Source organism: Buteo buteo, chromosome 11, assembly GCF_964188355.1.
Source record: "Buteo buteo chromosome 11, bButBut1.hap1.1, whole genome shotgun sequence".
Taxonomy (NCBI): Eukaryota; Metazoa; Chordata; class Aves; order Accipitriformes; family Accipitridae; genus Buteo; species Buteo buteo.
Genome location: NC_134181.1, coordinates 395,873 through 414,886, shown reverse-complemented (window position 1 = coordinate 414,886; position 19,014 = coordinate 395,873). Strand labels below are relative to the sequence as shown.

General features: G+C 39.6%; 1 long non-coding RNA gene across 1 annotated transcript in view; it reads left to right on the top strand.

Moving 5' to 3' along the window:
• The first annotated feature begins 6,626 nt into the window (after window positions 1–6,626).
• Window positions 6,627–19,014, top strand: part of LOC142036511 (uncharacterized) — a 64,551-nt gene continuing 52,163 nt past the window's right edge. The window contains exons 1-2 of the long non-coding RNA XR_012652162.1: window positions 6,627–6,680; window positions 7,090–7,196. This is a non-coding gene — a long non-coding RNA (uncharacterized LOC142036511). The remainder of the gene's footprint in view (window positions 6,681–7,089; window positions 7,197–19,014) is intronic.

Genomic DNA, 19,014 nt, shown 5'->3' with positions numbered 1-19,014 from the left:
AAATGTAAAAGTTAGGTTCCGGACTTGGAAATATAAGTGCCCAAGGCTATCATCTGTGAGGAAGTCATTCTCATGAAGAATTCTGATGCTGCCATAACTATTTGGGAACTATTAGCATGTGCAGTCTGAACACACATGGCTATGTGAGTCAAAGGTGTATTTATTTTTTTTTTTGGTCTGCAGTGTCATACATAATTTGTTATTGGGGGTTACTTTTTTGTTGTCTACCTGCTCCCATTTTCCATGTAGTAGCAGGGGTGTGAGCAGCAGGTCTGTCATATGATTGTAGAATAATTTTGATGGAAATGTCATTTTGGAGGATACCTGGTGCAACCCCCTGCTCAAAGCAGTGCTACTGATGTTATGTTAGGCAGATCAGGACCTTCTCCCCCTTGGTTTTGAAGTAACTCCAGAGCTGAAGATTGTACACCCTCCCCAGGCAACCTGTTCCACTCTCTGACCACACTCACCGAAGAGTTTTTTTTTCTTGTCTGTAGCTGAAAGTTCCTTGGCTGTAACTTTCTTATGTTTCGTTTCCTCTTGTCCTTTCGCCGAGCAGCTCTAAGAGGAGTCTGTCTTGCAGTTCTCTCCAACTGCCCATTAGGTAGTTGCAGACAGGAATTAGGTTACCCCTTAGCCTCATCTCTTTCAAGCTGAACAGACCCAGTTCTCTCAGCCTCTCCTTACACATTGCCTTCCTTTGCAGCAGTGAGCACAGGTGGCAGGATGGTGTGGGAAGCATTGCTGCCTGTCCTGCTGAGGAAGTGCTGGTAGAAATAACCTGACATCTGCAAAGCTCCATCTTTTAGCTCATAGGCAGGAGTGCAGGAAGGGAGTTGCTGATGTAGTAGAGCAGTCTTCTGTTCCCTTCAGGTGTTCTCCATCACAGGACAGGGCACCCACCGTGCCCCTGTTGCAGCAATCCTGTACCTTGAAAGGGCCTGGGCTGATGAATAGCTGGAAGATTCCTGCTAGAAGTATTAGGTGCTACCTGGCAGACAGTGTGTTTCTTGCTTACTTGGAAGTAGAAACACAGAATTTTGTGGTTTCATTTTTAAAAATAGAACTGGAACTTGCTGGGGGAAAGAAATTTTCAGTGGAAAGGGGTATTAATTCACAGCATTAAAGCTTGGATCAGTGCAAGCCCTAGCATTGAAGTGACAGGGTTGATATGGATGTGATTGGCTTCTGCTATGCATTTGTGATAGGGTTGTTTGTGCTATGCATTTACTATTTTCTGGGTACAATTTTTAATGTATATAAGTCTCAGGTATATTGTCTCATCTTTCACGTTTCCTATCTGAGGATATACATTTGTTTCTTTTCTTCCCTCCCCTTTCTTTTCAATCATCTTTTGTCTGCCAAGCAGTTATCCAAAGAGGAAACTGAGCCCAAAATTGTGAGTGAGCGAGAGACTATGCCGTGCATCTTTGTGGTTCAGACACCACAATGCAGCTTCTCCACTCTGTCTTTAATTAAACTTGGGTTTTTCTGTTGTTGTAGCTGGAAGCAGTGTGCTGACACAACTTACTCTTGTATAGAACAGATTAAAATGTCAATGTTTTAATGTTCTCATCTGTGGGAAAAAGAAAATACTTGGGTGTTTTATTTATAACTTAAAAAGAGACTGTACTATGGAAAAGGTTTACTTGTGCAAGATGGAAAATCACAATTAAAGATACAGAGTTCCATTTAATATTAAGAGTCTGTAAAGGACTTAAAAGATTGAAAGAATGAAATGTCTTCAGGAAATAGGCTATACTAGGGCATGGCAGTTTAAAACAACTATAAATTTACTGTATTTTTAATTATTCACTCTGTCTTTTCTTTGCACTTGTAGCAATGTGTACATGCCTGCATCTCTGATGAGCTAATGTACAAAACAGGTGAATGTGTTTGAGAAGGAGAAGAATGAAGGTACCTGAAAAGAATGGTCAAAAGTCAGTGTTGTCCTTGATGCTATATGACCTGTTTCTGGAGACAGAAGCTATCTTTCCTAGAGAAGAAATGGTCACATAAGAATAAAATTACAATTCTGTTCGTCTTCTGCAGATTTGCTCCCTTGGCAGTTTGAGAAGTGATAATGAAACTGGTTTGGAGGTGTAGATTATAACTCCACTGTGCAAGAGATAACTAAGCTGGTTGTGGGGTAGCAGTTATACAATATCATGCTGTGCAGAAATATGAGCTCAAGCCCTTGGAACAGTACAGTTCAGTTAACTCAGCTCTGAACAGGCCGTTAGCCTGTGTATCAGGAGCCTTGATCGCTCTTTGCCACAATGAATCTGTGGATTAACAGGGGCTTGGTTTTCAGGTTTACTAGTCAAGCCCACTTTGATGTTTCAAAATACTGTCTCTGATAGAGAGAGCAAAACTCAGATACAGAAGACACTAGGGTTTGTTACCTATCTCAATGATCTGTTCATCCTTTTTAACTACGGAAGTGATGGATTTATTTTAGAGTAACCAGGTAAATGTAGAAGGTTGTCTGCTGGACTGGGGTTAAGCTGAGAGTTGTAATTGCCTACTTTGGAAAAATGCTGCTTTTCTTCAGAAAGTGCCTCCCATTCCTTATTTAGAGACTTGCTTAATTTGGGCTGTCCTCTGGGTTAGCATCTGTGGAATCTGTATTTCTCTGGCAGTTGTGTCTCCCTTGCATGTAAATTACAGATGCTCACCAATGCCCTTTTGGGTTGTTTCTTTCCGAAGGGGGGGGGGGGGGAGAGAAACAATCTGTTTTAAATAAGGGAAATAAAAAGAGGTCCCACTGAACACTTCTATGCTAAAAGAGGAGTGCTGCATGTCGTTTCCCTTTACTTACTTTCTCTCTCTCATTTACTTATTTTAACCCATCTCCTACAGCCTTGCTGCTGTGGGATCAATTTGTTGGCAAGGGTTATTCAAACATTAGCAGAATGTATGTTCTTACTGTTCTTGTTGGACTTGGGTGTTGAAGCCAACAATAACAATTCTCGTGTGGGAACTGATGCTGGGTATTTGAGTCAAGCTGTTCTTGGTGGTCTGTACTTTACTGCAGTGAAAAAATGTGAGGGGGTTTCTTTTCCCATAGTGTTCATTTGTGTTCCTGTTGTTCATTGTTTAGACAATCAATGTGCCTGTGGACAGTTGAAATAAATACTTTGAATAAATTCTGTGGTTTTCTTCACTTTCAGCTCTTGCTTTTTGTGTGCTTTTTGTAGCTTTGGGGTTTTTTTCCCTCTCTGGCTTGATTTCTCCATACTCCAATTGTCATAGGTACATGTTTTGGGTTTGTTCCTCACTCCTCACCCCTGAGGTAAAACCTGCCTGTAGGGACATTTTCTAGGACAAATAAGCTTAAGAGCAAACACACAGTGCCTCTGGAATGCCCTGGGAGCTGGGGGTACATGGTGTTTCAGGCTGAGCTGTGTTGAGGCCAGTAACATCAAGAAGATGCTGCAATCTCAGCCTGGTGCTCCCCTCACTGAAATCAGACTATGCTTTTCCAGGAAAATGTTGGGATATTGAAGCATTTAGTGCTGTGCTTTGTACTACCCATCCAAGTATTCAGTAACCACCACAAATTCCTTGCTGGTTGTGCTTTGTTGCTTAAGTGAAAGTCCAGAATGCAGGGATACTTGTGGGAGCTGAATGGTTTGAAGCTTTCTGTAATTTTTCCTGTTACCCTCAGGGCACTCTCTGAAAAAATTACCTCTTTGTAGAGTCTTTGGGATATGATGCAGTCTCAGATCAGACATTTCTCTATTAAATAAAAAGTATGATAAGCCTAAAAGCATTGAATTTGGTATTTTGAATCTCTAGAGGCCAATCCCAGTGTGTATCTATTTGGGCTAATTTACTGAACTATTTAGTTTCTTCTCCTGCGTAACAACCATTCCACCCCCAGCATTATTGAAGTTAGTTTTGCCTCTGTGGCTGCCAGGAATAACTTTACTTTGCATGGATAATTAAGTGGATTGAGTAACAGAGAAAAAAAAAAAATTTATTTCCACATAGTGGTAATAATAAATCTGTTACTACTTTTGGCTCTCCATGTTATTACCATAGTTGGGTATGTCTTAATGAGGAAGTGGCTTCCTTTTACTAAGTTCAAATACCAGCAAGGAGCCTGCCTCTTGAACATGGGGTGTGTGAAAGTAGAAGGGCAGAGAGCGGTGGGTTTTGGGGTTTTTTTGGTGTTTGTTTTTTTAACTAGGCAGTCATTCCTGCACACAAATAACTTTTTTTTTTTTTTAATGCAAGATGTAAATTTCCAGTCTTTGCAACAAGGTAAAACTTGGGGTTTCTGATCATATCAGAATCAAAGCTTTTTGAGATGGAAAGCCTTCAAACCAATTTTTTTTTTAACCAAAATATTGAAGAATAGGCTTAATACTTGGCTGCTCAGGAATACTGAAATTGACCCTTTCCTGTGGGGATATTTGGAGCACCCAACTCTGTTGTTTTCCAAAATGCACAAAATGACTGTATGGGGGTGGGATCTGCTGAGCTTACCACAGGAATTGTCTCTTGAGGGAAGGAAAAACCTGAGGCTCAGATAACGAAGTTACAAGTAGCTCATGAGTACAATAACTCTTCCTTCTCATGACAGCTTATCTGATACTCTCTTGACCTTTTTCAGAATTCTCCTCTTCCTTTTCCCATTTATTATCATTACCTATGTTTTGTCTCATGTTCTGGAGCCTTGTTTTCCATTAGCCCAAGAAGGGATGAACTTGCTTTCTTTATAGACTGTTCACGCTGCTAACAACTGCTGAGAGCATTTTTTGTTTGGTTTTAGTTGGGAGGTGGGGGGGAGGCAGTTGAACCTTTCTCAATAACCAGAGGAAGGCAATTTGTCATCTCCTGGTGGCTTGAGAAGTTAAATGTTTGGACTGTATGCAGCTCATTTATGGTGAGGTTGGTCCAGCTTATCAGCTTGTACCTGACTTGGGGTGCCAGAAGATGATCTTTTGGGCAGAGTATGACAGTATGGCTTAGTAGACTGTAAATCTGGGACTCCCGTGTGATCCTGGGTGCTTGCAGTCCCAGTGCCTTTTCTGTAAACTAGGACTGAGCGTTTTGCCAAATATCTGACATCTTGAATTAATGTATTTGCTAACTTTTGTGCGCGTTGCTGTTGTTGTTTTGTGAAAATGTACCAAACAGCAATTTTTCCTAATTGCCCTTCAGCTGATTCCTGTCATCATCATTGTAGCAGTGAGTCTTGAAGATCCTTGAAAAGGGAAAGTGACATAATCTAAAGATCAGTTAGAGGGAGCTTTGGCATAAAGGGTAGAACAATGGAAAGCTAAAAGTATCTGGGGAAGAAATGGGTGAACTTCTCTGGTGGTAGTGAAAATAAGGGGAGTTGTTCATCTTTGCTTATGCCTATTAACACTTCCTTCTGCCAGTCTAGCCTACGTCCTACTACTTAAGTCCCTCTGTGCCTACTCTGTCTCTCCTGTTTCTCTTCCATCATCCTCTCACCATGTAAACCTCCTTACTCTAACCACTGGCCTGTCTGTTCCTGCAAAAAATAAAATGCAAAAATTGTCAGCTGTATTTAGTACTGTTAAATGGGTGGAGTTTTTAAAGGGGAGGAGGAATATGTAACCATAGAATTACAAGTTGCAAAAGTTTGAAGGTTGTAAAACCAATCACTGAATTTAGAAAAGACAAAAAGAAACTGTTCAAGAAAAGCATTTAAACAATTCCTGGTGAAGAGTGCTCTTTGCCAAAAACAATTTCACTTTATTGAATCATTCAAGTGTTGGGAGGGAAAAAAAAAAAGTCAGAAAAATAAGAACTTATAGAAATCAATGCCCATGCTTTGTTTTTGAAAGAAGAATTTGACTTTGTTTTGAAGCATTTCTGTATAAACAGTTATTTAACAACCAAAGTTTACTTCATTTGTCAAAAAGCAGTAGGTTTGGGTTTGGTTTTTTTAATTTTTCTCTTTCTTTGGTGTCCTGAGTTGAAATTTAAAACTAATTTGCAGTTTTACTCAAAACAATGGGTAATTTCTTAGCACAATATTGGTAAAGTCTTAATTCATTCCTTTGTGTACATTATGGTGTGGCTTCAGCTAGCTTTTTTTACAAGGGGTTTGTGATGGAGCAGACATGAAACATGTTTTCTAGCCTGATGCTTTATGTATTAGAAAAGCCTTTCAGCTTAGCGCTATAAGCCGAATTAGGTAGAAGTCTTGCACAACAATGCTGTTGTATATGACAAAAGAAAATGAACTGGAGTAGGATAGGGAACCTTGAAGTGTTTCTGAACTTTTAATGTTTGATTTTGAAACCTTATTGACCTCTTAATATGGGCAGCTGCTCATTTTTGGGGAGAAAATTAGAAATTTAAGGTTTTGCCATGCTCCCCCCACTCCGGCTGTGTTTAGCCCATTAAGGGTCATGAATTGAATTTTAACCGAGGCCTTTTCTGACTGAGCTTGTAGGTACAACTAAATGTAAAAATGTACAGTTCATCTTCTTTGCTGAGCAGCTACAGTGAGATAAAGATGATGAAGTGAATGTAAAAGACTCTTCTATTTCAAATGGCTATTGCTGTAAAACTGGAGAACGTCTGGAATTGAGACTCATTTGTTTTCTCTGCAGTGAACATAGTGTGGTCTAGCAACTGCAAGATAGGATGGTGAAGTGCATGGATCTGATGTAAGAGTCTACAGATGTGTATAGGTAAGTCTTCTGCTTGCTGCATTTTTATCTGGCTTCTGATAGAGGTTATAACTAATTTTGCCTAAATAGCACTTGCTGAAGTGCTTGTGAAACATGTGAAGGATATCTGAGGTGTAGTGTAAGACATAAAGGTTATTTGAGATCCACCAAACAATGAGTATCAGTCAGTAGGAAGTTCACTGTTTTCTCCCCCAGCTGGAACATGATGCCAGAAGCACCTAAAATTGACAAAGGTGGTGGTGATAATGGAAAAGTTATAAGCGTAAATTTCTTGGTACCAGCTCTGTTATCTATGCTATTGGTATGTCTAAAATCTATGCCTGCTTTCCATAGGAAAGGAAGATAAGAAAAATATTAAACTGATGTGAAGTATTGCAAGTCTAAGAAGTATTTTTAAACCATGTCCTAGGTGTCCATGGAAGGAAGAGATGATTAAAGCTGCAACACAACAGACTGTCTGCCTTAAGTGAGCTGGGAGGAGAAAGTCAATACCAAGGGATGTTGTGAATACTGAAGGTAAGTCATTGCGCCAATGTCTTCAATGTAACATTTTTAGTTGAAAATAAAAAAAATTTTTAAAAATTTGGTGTAAGGAGAGGTAGATCATGGAAGTTACGTTCTTGATTTGATTAAGAAAGCAAATGGGGAAACTAAATTTAAAATGAGGGAATGCATGAGAAAATAGAATTTGCTGAAGGAAGGCAAGATGCCTGTAGCAGTCTGGGATGGACAGGCCTGGGTTTGTCATTCTTCCCAGCCAGCTCTAAACGCTTGTGGTCTGAAATGGTCACATGGAAAATGGGATGAATCTGTGGACTCAGTCCACAACTGTTGTGGCTAGCAAAACACAGAAGCATTCTAGACAAGGTATACAGAAGAGACAATCTTTTTGGTTTAAACATAATATATGCAATTCTTAATTATCTTTAATCTTGTTTCTAGCTCTGTAATTGGAAATCTGACCTTCCTGACTCTGTATAAATCTGTATTTTATTTTTAACCATTCAGCTATCTTGTGTCAGAGATGAGTACAGATAGCAGTGACAAATTTGGGATACTTGTATCTTTTTGGAGATAATAAATACTAATAAATCTGTAGACACCACAAGGGGAAACTTGCATCCTGAGATAAAGGGGACTTGTGGCTTGCAAAATGTCTCATGTCAAGCTGTAGAAATTGGTCCAAAATCTGATACTACTAAGTGTGAGATAGAAAGGGTGCCAATTTGTGTTCTTCAGTGTATGGGGGTAGGCATCACAGGAACACCTTTCAGCTCTGGTCACTCCCTTCAAGTGTCACAACATTTTAGTTTGTTGATGTGTTGCAGGTCCTGGAAGACTTCCAGGCTACAGCTTGCAAGCTTGTTTTATATCCTCTAGTCAGTGGGGATGACTTGTGTTTGTTTTCATAGGCAGAATCTGGCAATTTCAGACATGTGGAATGGATGCACTGTTAGCTCTAGCTGATCGCCTTCCAGTGATGGGGGAAGATCAAGAGTGCATGTGTGATTTCACAGGTCTTCTGCAGATGGATGGATAGTTTTGTTGCATCTACAGTACTTGCAGTAGATGGAGTTGTCCCTCCATGACTTGCCCATTAAGCAAAGTAGTTTGGGGCACTTAGTCATTTGGTCTGGGTCCTCCCTTTCTTGCAGTATTGCTTCTTTCCATGACTGCATCTCTTACAGTGTGTTTTATATGCTGATAGTATTCAGCTTTGCCTCGTTGTTGTGAGCTGGCTGGTGAAATGAAAGTGTTACTTGGTGACAGTATGAGATTGTATGAGAGCTAGACAAGCCTGGCATAATGCTGGTAGATTGGAAGAAGCTTATACCAGGATCTTGAAGGGAGCAGGACGAGCTGCTTGTAACATAAGTTCTTAATTTATTTTTTGTTAGTTTTTATTCTGCTTCTGGGTACTTAACAGCTATGGCATGTGTGCTGGTTTTCCATCTGCTCAAAACAAGACAAATGGAATTGTATAGTTGCTTTCATATGTAGACCCCAGTTCAGTTACTTCAGGACTAGACAATTGAAATGAGCTGTAGATTGACCAACATCTTGAGGCCATCTGAAGAACATCTGGAAACTGAGGCGAAGTCAGAACATGATGGCCCAATTATTTAAGAGTTGTATTTGACACACACTAGTTTTCTTCACATAGGACTTTAGGGAATATTCCATATACTTCTTTAGTGTTTGTGGGAGCATTTGTACACGCCTTTGTCTTTAGCAATCTTGTCTAGGCTTATTCAGGGAAAGGGTTAATTTTTTTTAATTGAAAAAAAAAAAAGCTGGCTTCCTTGTCTATGCTACTCTTTCTGTGTTTCCAGCATTGATCTGACTGCATGGTTGTAAAACCTAGAAAACTGTTAAAATGCTGAACCTAAGCATAATCCAACAGTACAGAGTCCTTTTCCTTTTTGAGTGTATTTATCCAGTTACTTAATTTCCAGGTGGGATGCAGCATGGTGTCATTGATGTACAAAACCCTAAATATGGGAGATGTCATAAGATGCCAGGTTTCAGTCTTTATCTGCCAGTCATTATAATTCAGATGTGGGTGTGCTTAGGAGTAGGGATAGGAAATGCAGCTAGTAATTCTCTTTTTGTAAGGTGGAAAAATAGTGAGATTTGGCCCTGCAATGAAAATGTTACTATCTGGGGTTACTTTAGATCCTTAATTATAGCTAAACTGGCCCAAGAGTTAAGGGTGGAATATTGGAGAATTTACCTGTTTGCTTCCTTTGTTAGGAAACTGACTCTGTTACTACATTTCCTACCAAAGGAAACAAACTATTATCAGGGATGTAATTAAAAACAACAACAGAAAAAACCAACAAAATGACAAATGCTTTCCCTGAATTACTCTCCAAGAAATTAAAAATAAAAACACTTTGCTGATAATACAGGATGTTCCAACTAACCAAACTACCAGTTGGAAAACTTTCCGTTATTGATGGAAATTTTCATTTGACAGTGAAAAGCAGTTTGTTGGTCTTCTTTGCACTTTTCCTGCATAAACCTCTGAAAAAAGGAGCTACTTGCCATCATATATTTTTCCAAGGTGCCCATTACAGGTGTACCATGTTGTCCCATCTTTGTTACCACTAATCTTTTAAGAATACAGTTTAAAATGTTCTTTAATATATTAACAAAGAATAGGAAAAGGATGCATTTTGTTTAAAATAAAAATTCAGAACTGATTGCATTTAGGAAAGTCAAGGCTAAAACTGGGCAGTACTGTTGCCTCTAGTGTGTATCTGCACAGGTGAAGAAGAGAGGTGAGGTTAGCACTAGGAGGTCTGCAGTGTAGGTAGGTTTAGCATATATGTATGATACATCATCCAGTTTAGGGCTAGGGCTTGTGAAACCACAAGGTCCATCTATACTACAGTCTATCAAGAGGTAGACATGGAGAACAGTGGTAGCAGTCTGAAATTAGTTAAATGTCTCTAATTTTGGGCTGCAGATGTAGAATGCCATGTACATTTGTATATTAAAGTTTCTTCGAAGTGGGGGAGAAAAGCAACTATGAACTGATAAACTAAACAAGTGTCTAAAACCACTTCTAATCAAATCTACTGTGATGATTTCTAGGTTTTTTCAATAGCACAAGAACTACAAGTTCTGCTGGTTTTCTTAGGGTCTGCATAAGCCTGTAATGTAGTGACCAAATGGTGTGTTTTAGGATGAGTGGAGTAAAGATGATAATCCAACATACAATGATGATGGTGAGCAGTGCAGTGTGTCCCTTCAACAAAATTGCGTTTAAAGAGTGAGAGAGCTTTGATTTATCTTTTTTTATTATTATTTTTTTTAGGAGGAATCTTCTTTAAACTATGAAATTAAGTTGTTTAAAAACAAAACAAAACAACTTTAAGTTACAAACTATACAGTACTAAGAGCAGGTAAAAATCTGTATCTGTGTGTAATTAAAAATGGAGAACAGTGTCTCTTCACCCGCTCTCTTTCTGATCATGCATCCTTACAAATTCTGGAACAAAGCAGATTTGCAAAACCCTGTTTATTCAAGTTAAATCTGCTAATACTCTTGCTTTTCTGACTTTTCTACCTCCTTTTAGTAATCATCCAAAGATCACAGGTTGATAATCTGCTGACACTCGAAACACTCTAATGCCTTCTGTTGTTTTTATATACTTGTTTACATGTATACATGTAACCTGAGGATTTTTGAAAACTTCTTCATACTGCAGGGTGATTCAAAGAGGATGACAGTAGACAATTACAGAGCTGTTTTCATGTCCTGGATGCTGTAAAAGAATGGTCAGGAGAGGCCAGAGCTGTGACATACTTGGGTAGTTCTTGATGTTCTGTTTTGAATAGATGCTTCTCGATGACACTGTCCGAGTGCCTCATGCAGTATATGCAAAATATGAAGGTCCAAAGGCCAGCTCTAAAAAATTCTTAATCTAGCTAAAGATGTGGATGCTTGCTGAGGATTGGCTAACTGACCTCAAGAGTTTAATTTCTTCATTCACTGTAGCTTAATGCTATACAGGAGACAGATACTTCATCTTTTGATTTAGGACCAGTTCAGACCTGAGTGCCATTTTCTTGCAAGCTTCTGCTTTCTAACTATGACTTTTGCTTTCCAACAGTGGTTCACGTCCTGCTGGCAACTAGGTGTGCTGACTCTTTATAACCAGTTCTAGATGAGACTAATACCCTGTAGGATGTTTTGAGATTGCGCAGATTGGTGTCCTTTGCTACCACTCTGTGCCTTAGAGGAACACAACCTAATTATTTCGAAGCAATGTAGTCTGCAAATCCATTTAACTGTACCATCCACTTTATCAACCTGACAATATTTAAAAGGAGATTGCCAACCTTAGGATGACCGCAGGAGAGCAGTACTTGTGTCGACCCACTGCTAGCGGAGGAAAGGCTGATCTGTGGCCTCCTGCAAGGGCTCAACCCACATCAGTCCATGGACCTAGATGAAATCCACCCCAGGAAGTTAAGGGAAGTGGCTGACATTGGTTCAAGGCCCCTGTCCATAATCTTTGAAAAGCGATGGAGATCAGAGGATATCCCTGATGATTGGGAGAGGGCAAATGTCACACCCATCTACACAAAGGGCCCAAAAGAGCATCCAGGAAACTACAGGTCCATTAGTCTTACTTCAGTCCCTGGGAAAGTAATGGAGTGAGTCCTCTCAGAAACTACTGCAAGCCAAATGAAGCAGGTGATTGGGAAAAGCCAACACAGATTTACTAAAGGCAAATCATGCCAGACTGACCTGGTCACCTTCTACAACAAGGTAGCACTTTCTGTTGATATGAGGAGAGCAGTGGATATTGTTTACCTGGCCTTCAGCAAAGTGTTCCCACAGTTTCCTCATGGCAAAACATAGATTGGATGGGTGGTCTGTGAGCTGGGTGGGAAACTGGTTAACAGGCCACACACGAAGGGTGATGATCAATGGTTTTTATTCATGCTGGCAGCATGTCACAAATGGAGTCCCCCAGGGATTGATACTGGGCCCCATGCTGTTCAACATCTTCATAAATGATCTGGATGATGGGATTGAAAACACCCCTACCAAGTTTGCTGATGACACCGAAGTGGGTGGCAAGGTGGACACATCAGAAGGGAAAGCCATCTTACAGAGAGACCTGGACAGGCTGGAACAGTAGCCTGGCAAGAACTGTATGAAGTTTAACAAAGAAAAGTGCAAAGTCCTGCACCTGGGATGTCATGACCAGAGAGCCTAGTACATTCTGAGATCTGTGTGGCTGGGGAGCAGCCTTGCTGAAAGGGACCTGGGGGTCCTGGTGGACAGTAAGTGTGTACATGAGTCAGCAATGTCCTGCTGCGGTAACAAAGGCAAATTGGATCCTGGGCTGCATCTGCAGGGGCATTATTAGCACAGATAGAGATGTGATCATCCCACTCTAGTCAGTGCTTGTTGGGCCCCACCTGGAGTACTGTGTCTGGTTCTGGTCCCCACAATTCAAGAGACCGAATGGTGGGCAGAACCGAGAAGGTCCAAGGGAGGGCCACAAAGATGATCAAAGGGCTGAAGAACCTGCCCTATGAGGAAAGACCAGAGGATTGAGTTAGGTCTTTTCTCCCTGGAGAAAAGAAGGCTTGGGGGGACCTCATCACAGTTTTCCAGTACTTAAAGGGTGGCTACAAAGAAGACAGAGGCTCTCTCTTCACAGGGAGAGGGCAAGGGGCAACAAATACAAGTTGTACTGGGAGAGGTTTCATCTTCATGTAAGAAAGAAATTTCTTACAATCAATCACTGGAATAACCTCCCCATGGATGTGGTAGAGTCCCCATCACTGGAGGTTTTCAAGATTAAACTGAACAAGGTGCTAGATAATCTCATTTAGGCTCCTTTTTCCATGAAAAGTTGGACCAAATGATCTTTCAAGGTCCCTTATAACCTGGGCTGTTCTATGATTCTGCACAGTCAAAGGAATAATCAAGACTGTTTAGAGGCCGGTAGATGTCTGAAAGCATGTTTGTAGGAAGTGGTGGAGGTAAAGAACGGGATCTTCTCGTAATTGGAATCTGTTTGCTCTCTCTTCTTCATGGCAAAGCAAGTCAGGCCTCTGTGGACTTTCTAAACCAAATGAATTATGGTCTCGAATAGTAATGTGGTATTGCTAATGATTTCATTGCTGACCACAGCTGTTGGCAGTAAGGCTAGCATTGTCATTTCATTTCTGATACATTTTTGAGGTATTTTGCTTATTAAATTAGTTGACTCTTTTTACATAATGTTCAAGCTATGAATTTAGGAACATGGATAGTGCAGGTTAAGGTCTGTAAGCTTATGTTCCTTTTTGCTGGATGCTGGTGAGGACATGCATTAGATTAAAAATCATTGTTTAGATGACTTTTCTGTGTTAATTCTGAGGCCTGAAATAGAATGGGTATAAGTAAAAGTAGCCTAGGGGCTTCTTCATACTGTCTGCTTTGCCACAATATAAGCCTGAATGGAGTGATCTGTTCTCTGGTACCGCTGTTCCCAGTTGTTTGGCCCTAATCTGAATCCAAAAGAGTGAATATCTGAGTTAAGGAACAAAGGTTGGAAAATGTTAAGACAAATTTTTTTCTCAAAAATTTTTGAAGATTTCTTTGAGAATCTGTGAGAGAATCTTGATTTATTCCACCCCACCCCACCCCCCGCCTCCTCCCAGCAGCTTTTTGTGCCTTGCAGTGCTTAAGTAGCAATGTGGTTCAAACTAGGGGTGAAATGTGGTCCATCATCTACTAATGCATTGGCAAATATATGGTGAAATTAAACTGTGGAAGATGGGTCATTTGGTTTTGCCTTCTCTTGAGTTATAACAAGGTTACCCTGACTCAAGTCCTAACTCCACAAAAATTTCTAATTAGAACGACATGCTTCTGTGAGATAGTTGGCCCCGAAGCTGTTTTGAGCGGCAGTGGGTCAGCTGCTAACACTGCTGCTCTGTAGACCGGGTTCCAGCTAACTTCAGTGCTGGTGTTAGTCCTCTAAATCTTTCTCTTAATTGCTTTTCTGCAGAGAAATTCCAGCTGAACACATGATCTCACATCACTGGCAAAGAATTTAGTGTGGGCCTGACTTTCTGCCCTACAAATAAACATGAGACAGATATGCTCAAGCCTAGCAGTGAAATGACTGTGCGAGACACCTCTGTGGTCAGCCATTAGGGTGGTATTCTCCAGAGTGCTGCTCTCCAAAAATAAGCCAACCCAAAAGAAATAACTTGATTGATCTGTATAGTCTAGACACTTTTGAAACAAAGACCAGCTTTACGGAGGAATGGTTGGTCAGGCTGCTTGCATTAAATACTGAGTATCTTGAATATTCCTGGAATTTAGTTTACCTTGTTCTCAGAAAGGAGAGCCACAACCTGAAGTTACCCATTTGCAGAAACACTTATTTTCTTTGACTTTTTCCTGTTCCTGAAAACGGCTTCCTTAGGTCTGTTTCAGAGAGAATATAGTAACTACCTTCTAGACAAATAACATGGGCATGAGTTGAATGCAGACTGTTCCTTAGATATGCTGTTCATCTGTTGAAGACTTTTTTTCCCCTCCCTCCACTGTTAAAAGGCTGAACTGGAAATTCACCCCCACCCTGTTTTTAAAGAGATGTTACTCACAGAAATGGCAATGAACCACCAAAAAGGAAAATCCAAGCCAAGCCAGCATCTTTTCATTACATCAGGTGCTAAGTTACATGGAATCATGGAGGAGTTAATATCTGTAAGGACTCGAAGACAAGTCTAATCTCAGAGGTAGATGTGCCAGATCGGAGGGAAGCTGTGGGGCTGCATAGCAGTTATGGACTATGGGCTCTGGCTCAACTGAAGTCCTCGTGCCACGTAACCCTGTATTCAAGGAAGCAGGAACAGCAGGTCAGCTCTTCGTCTGTGGGGACTTGCACTGACTTTAGAGACATCCGATGTACCTCATGATACCTTCTATGTAGTAGCTGCACTAAAATCTCACCATTTTCCAGTTGGTGTTTACAGTGCTCAGAAGAGAAGGAAGGGTAATGGATTACTGGCAATAATAAAGGCCAACTTTTTATAGCAACTTTTTTATATTAATGAAGTCCAGCCTGTGGACCTAAGCAATTCTGGTTGCTTTTCCTTTAAGTGCTCAGATAAAATCGCTAATCTCTATCCTGAGGCTGCATGCTTTCCTTGGTTCATGCGCAGCACATGCAATTGCATAAGAGCTGGGTTCATCTTTCTGGTGTGGCGTCGCTGTGAGACTGGTGAAGGTTTTGCTACTCCCCAGCTTTCTGTTCACATGCTGGATAGCACTGGTCATAATGTGCTTGAACCTACCACCTGGTCAGCTCAATGGAGTATTTTATTCTGTGATCTAGTGGTTCTTTTATTTTATATGTGTAGTGCAAAATGGTTTGTGTAGATTTTGGTTTCTTCTCCCTGACTGTAACTGACCTAAGGAAAGGAGAGAAAATGTTGAGCAAAATTATGTCCTTCGTTACATCTGTCTATCTTTACTGATTTTAATTATATAGTTTGAATGAAAATTAGAATGGAACAATTTGCCTTGGGCCTGTACCTATACCTAGTATGTTTAGTCACATGCTGAAAAATATTTGTTAACCTAGTCACTAGTTTATATCTTCCCAGTTTGGCTTTTTAAAAATACAGCACAAAAACCAGGGAATCCTGGCTTTTTTAAGGGGAGTAATGTGACTTGCAAATATTTGATTGGTTCTGTTCCTGTCTAACTGTTCCGTGTAAAACTCATTTACTGTTTTTCCTTTTAAACTGTTAGCTGACCTTACATACGAATCCCAGCTGTGCATTAGCATTGCTTGGGGATGTGTTTGTATCTTTTGTCTAAAAATACCCAGCCGGTAGGATTCATGATCCATGAAAGCTAATTGAAACAATTTCTCTTCAAGTTTTGGCAAGCGAAGCATGCATTATAAGCATTAATATCTATAAATTGAATTGTTAATGAATCTAGACACTAATAATGAATGCAATTTTGCAGGCTTAACTAGAAACACTAAAATTATCAGGATCTGGAACAGAATTTTCAATCATTTTTGCTTATTAAATAGCAAAGCTATGCTTTTAATAAGCTAATCATTTTTATTTGACCCCATAGGAGTAGCTCAGCTGATTAGAAACAGGTTTCTAAGTGCAAAACAATGTTGTTTTTCTCTCACTGTTTTAACCACCACAGTGCTGAAATTTCAAATCAGATACTTATCTCCCATTGTGAATATGGCATGAATGCTTATTCTGCAATTCCTCTAAAGGAATTTACAGTAGAACCTATATATGTCCCATTTAATGGGAGAATACTCTGTGTAGATAAAGAGTGTGTGTAATCTGCCAAAACAATTGGAGCTTTCCTGAAAGATTGTTAGTGCACAAAAATACAATGTATGAAAGAGACTCCTATTCAGTCTTTGTTATATCCAAAAGTAGAAAGCACTGATACAATTCAAAACTCAAGATCAAAACTAATAAACTGAAATCTTTTCCCCACCTTATTTAAAATTAGCCCTTAGGATTATTTTATGCAGGTGAAGAATATGGTAAGATTCAGAACTATACCAAGAAAATCTTAAATTCTGATTATTTACTTTTAAAACAGCTTTGTGAAGTATGCAGTTTCTACTGACTCTAGTGGCTGGAGACCAGGAGGACACAAGGAGACTGATTATTCTTCAAGTCCCTTAGGTAAAGTTTCTTCTCCCAAAACTGATGCTGGCAGCTCTTGCAGACAGGCTGTCACACTTTATGGATCACTGGTGTCTTTTAGACAAGCAATTTCTTATACCAAAAGATTTAGTAACCCTATACCATTTGTTAAATGAAAAAATCAAACTTGGTTATCTTGTGAGATAATGGTGAAGAACTGTCTGTGAAACTGTGTAAGGAGATAAAAGGCTGAAAGGGATGTCAAGGATTTATCACTGGATATAGGGCTGGAAAAGACCATGAAAGGTTCCTCCATCTATGGAGATGATTGATACCCTTATGGGAAGTGTATTCCAGTGCTTAATTATCTTTACTATTTGAGAGGGTTGGTTTTTTTTTTTCTTTATTTAATCTCAATCTCCCTTACTACAATTCATACCTACTTCCACTTTTTTTTTGTGTCCCATGAACATGGAGAAAGGCTTTCACTCTTTGTCACAACCTTCTAAATATTTAAAGGCTGTTTCCATGTCTCTCTGCTGCCTAGATAAACAACACCCCATTTCTTCACTTCTTCAGTGTGGACAGGCGTGGGATGGCAGCGAGGTTTACTGACTGACTTAACAATGTGTGCTGTCAAAGGGAGAAATACTAGCGAGCTTGATCGGATAAAGTGGTAAGGAAAGAAACATCAACAGATGGAACTAAATAGCGCAGTTAGGTTTTCCAAAATTCTTCACCAAAATACTAACGGGAAAGGAGTGGTGTTCCATAATTTGATTTAAAACTCAATGGGAAATTAATATTCAATTTTAAGCTAATATAGAAATACACATTAAACTGCAGAGTACTACATGCAACAGCTCTAACTTAGTATAGCATTTAAAATTTTACACTTAATCTCAAATATTTAGGCCCAGTAGTTTAGAATATTTTTACTCCTTGGACTTTCCTGTTTATAATTATTTTGTCTATGTACACTGGAATACTATGCTACCTCCTCTTATGGTTGTCAGTGAAACCAAGAACACTTTTCACTAGGCCCCTCATTTGACAAATATTTTTCATGTACTTGTGGCTGTTACAGACAGCATACTGCAAATATCAGATGTGATGACTATAATCACATTAATGTTTCTGTAACTCAGAGAGCCTAATCTCAAGGCTAAACATTTTCATCATTGATATGTATGCAAAATGAAATTTCTGAGATAATTTGGCAGGGGGAAGGAAATGCCTGTGCCCACACCCCCATACCTTTCTCTTATTTATGTGCTCCCATTGGATGATATGTTCACAGGAAAAAAGTACCAGTTGAGACTTGATCAGTCTAAAGACTACACCGCTGTCACATTAATTGCACTAAGCATGTGATAGGATGCTGGGTTGGTGGTGGGTTTTTTATTTAGTTTTTATTTGTTTGTTTTTTAACTTATTTGCATAATGGCACTTTTTATAGTACAGGTTTGACTGATGACTCCAGGGAGAAGTATATATTTGGGCAATGCCCACTGTCTTGAATATCTGAAAGTTTCTCAGATCTCCTATTTAAACTGCTGATGTAGCTACACACAAACTTATTTGGCAGTGTGTCTTGTGTTTCCTAATTTATGGGATGGTGAAAAAGGCAGTAATTTTCTTAGAACTTACCCAAAACTGTGCTTATTTCTTGAGATTTCAGCACTAACAGATATCTCATGCAGGAAAGCAGGTGGTTTTTTTACATGCTCTTTTTTTTTTGTTTTCTTTCCCCTGTAGCTTTTAGTCTGCTTTCGGGTTTTGCCTGAACTTAAATGTTTTGGAATTTCAGTAAGTGTTAGTTATTGAGGTAACACCTCCCTTTAACGTGTCGCAATGTAGAGCAACACTTGTATTTGTCCTTTAGGCATTTGTTTAACTTACAGAGTTTTATTTTAGCCAAAGACAGGTATTACCTCAAACTTTATTCTGCAATTGCAAAATAATGGTTGGAAAGCTGCTCATCCTGTACTTTACGTACCCAGAAGAAAATTACTTGCCAAATAAACTACTCTGTTATGGCTTTGGGATTTTTTAAATTTTTTTTTAAATGGAACTATCTAGGTCCTTCCTTGCAGACTGAAGACAGCCTAGCTTGTTGGGCTAGTCCTTGTCCCTTTTACTGTGTCACAGTGCTGAGACATGTCAGATT